Here is a 3,178-nt window from a genome sequence, read left to right on the forward strand (position 1 = left end):
CTGCATACATCCAGTCGTGTAACAACACCCATTCATTTGTCTTGATTTCTGTGTACTGGCGACTTGTAGGAACGTGAAATGTGTAGAGATCTCCATCGTTTGGAGGATTCTCGTATTGGTCGTTGATTAACATTTGAATGAACCTTGGATACATCGCCCAAGTCGGCCCACCGACATTCTCTAACATGTAGTTGAAGATTAAACCAGAGATGTTGAACTTTTGATTCACACACAAATTTAACATAGCTGCCGACCATTCCAAATTCAAACCGTCAAACCCACCTTTGTGATGGACTAAGCACATAGCAAATACGTGAATGATGAACCTCCAGTCCCTTGTGAGACCACCTCTTTTAATCTCCTTCTTTTGCCGAAAGTCTCCTACATATCCCATTCCCCGAAATCCATCCAAAATGTCATCTTTACTCAAAGAAATTGGATCTTGTGCATTGTCTTGCAGCTTTAAAACTTTGCGAATCCTTTCTTCAGTCACCTCTATTCGTTTGTTGCGAACAGTTGAAGATATCCCTTTAGCGTTATTGATAGTTTCAGGCTTCGCATTTTCCCAGAACTCTCGAATGTGAATTTTGTATACTTTAACAACAGTTTCGACTGCGTAACCGATTTTGCTTGATCTAACCCATCTTGAAAATCCTGTGGAACCTGCTCGAGATTGATGCTTTGATTGTGCTTTGACGTTTTATCCCATTCAATGTTCTTCACCATCCTGCTTTGGACATGAAGAACGAAGCAAGTTAGAAAGATTTTGAGATAGAAAATTATTTACAAGATTTACAAAGATATTTACGATATAGAAACACATATTAGATGAAATATATAAACAAATATTTAGGTTAAAAAAATATTTACCAAAATTAAAAAAAAAAATTAAGGAAAATAGATAAATTCGCTGCTGGGCCGGTGGTTGTCTCCGCCGATCCTTGTGACCGATAACCAGTAATTTCACCGACAACAGAGTCGGATCATGAACACCGTCGCCGGCAACGACTAAAGGCACAAATCAATTGTTTTCGCCGATGACAAAGATCGGTGAAGAGTGATTTCACCAACAACACGCAAGTTGATTCAAATTAATTTCGCTGGCGAATTTAGCAACATCAGGGTTTTTGTTTTCCGGAAACGATCCACCAGCGAAGACAATAGTCTAGACCGCTTCACTAGCGAAATAGACTATTTCGCTGGTTGCTCGAACTCGCGTTCGAGACTTTTGAGATTCTACATTAAGTTCGCTGTCTTCGCTGTGTTCATGTTAACTTCGCTGACATCATCTATTTCTTGTTAAACCCTTCAAAAGCCCTTTAACAGTTTTTACCGATTGATGTTTAACACGGTTACAGATGAATCTAGACATGATCATGCACAAAGGAATGTCATCGACACCGGTTCAGTCTACTCTTAACATATTCTAATCATCACTGGTTCAATGATTCAAAGTCTAAGAACATAAGAACTTTAACAAGGAAACTTAAATCATTCAAGTGTGATCTGAAACAAAGAATGCTGATAATGTAGTCGATGATCATTACCTGAGATCTTGTTTGAATAACGATCTGAACAAGGATTTACTAATGAAGATAATGACAAGTTTGAGTATGAAACGGTTTAGAGAGATGAGTGGGGAAAAGGTTTGAAAATTTTGAAATAATGATCGGTTGAAGATATTCATAAACGAAATTTGGATATCCAGCGAAATAATAATTTCGCTGGTATCTTAATTTCGCCACCAATGCTTGTTTTCAAAACATTTTTAATTTCGCTCGTGGATTACAAACTTTCTCGTAAAACGTGCCCAGTTTTGTTTAAAAAATTATTTAATAAGTAATATTCACAAACTTGATAAAATTTGGGCCATTTTGACTCCGAACTTCGAATTTTCAGCTCTAGGAGGTTCCATTTGATGCGGATTTTCTTGAAATATTCGACGCTCGCCGACTTACCTGCAGAAGATCATATTGCCGACACTTGCCAATTTCTTATTTATTATTATTATTATTATTATTATTTACTAACCAGGGCACAAGAAAAACTGCCAGTATGTTTGTCCGCTTAAATCCATGCATCCTTCTTTCAACATGCCTTCAGAGAGCGCTTTTATCATGTTTTCGGTAATATTGACAAGTCTTCAGTGGCCCCCACACAAGCTATTGAGAATAGAGACATTACACCCGTGTGTCCCACATCAGGAGATACCCCCGCGATCAAGGTATGCACAAAGATTCCTCATAACGGGTGAGTATATTGGTTTCATTCTCTTCAACGATAGAGCGGAGATCAGGTCTGTACTTTCGTACAACAGAGATCCCAAGAACTATCGAGGGCTAAGACAGATAGTTTGGTGAGCAGGTCAGTACTTCCGTACAGCAGAGTGACCAAACTAATCTATCTAAGGTTTTGGCCAAATTTGGCACTTATTATGAAAAGGGTTTGGCCTTTTTTTAAGGCACTTATTAATAAAAGGATATCATAGCGTCTAGGTCAGCATGTATTTGGATGCAGCAGAAGAACAACTATGATATCCCCCGAATGAAATACCAATATAAAGACCCGAGATCTCAGACTTTGGCAATCTGTCAACGCAAGATTCAAGACCATTAAGCCATATGCCGCAACATGTTACCCACTAAGATGCGTAATGGCTGAGAAAAGCCAGAATTATTGTGTAGACGTTATGTTTTGCTCCCTAACAGCAGTTTACTCGTCGGTGTTGCTGAATCTACCGACACGTCGTTGCTTGGTACCCCGATTTCTTTTTGTTTTCTGTTTTTGCAAGAAATGACAAAGTGTTAGCAATTTTCTATCATTTCCTCTAGCAGGAGTCAAACATAAGCATCTGTTTTTGGATTTTCTGAAAATATCTCCCCTAAAATCTTTATTTTCGTGAGTCCGTTGCCCGAAAATAAAATTTTAACCAGAAAATCTTTTTGGTGGGCGACGTTTTTCGATACTTGTTTTACTCTCAACAAACGTTTTTTTTTTTTTACAAAGGATAGAGTATTTACGGACAGTTTGGAGCCTAAGATTCGTTTCCATTCAAGGAAATTAACCATTTCCAACCAGGTTACCAGCTGGTTGAATCGAGTTTTATCAAAGGTGTAACACCCTTAATTTTTTTTCTTGATTTTAGAAATAAAATACACCATTTCAACTAAAATATTGG

Source organism: Helianthus annuus, chromosome 16, assembly GCF_002127325.2.
Source record: "Helianthus annuus cultivar XRQ/B chromosome 16, HanXRQr2.0-SUNRISE, whole genome shotgun sequence".
Classification (NCBI taxonomy): domain Eukaryota; kingdom Viridiplantae; phylum Streptophyta; class Magnoliopsida; order Asterales; family Asteraceae; genus Helianthus; species Helianthus annuus.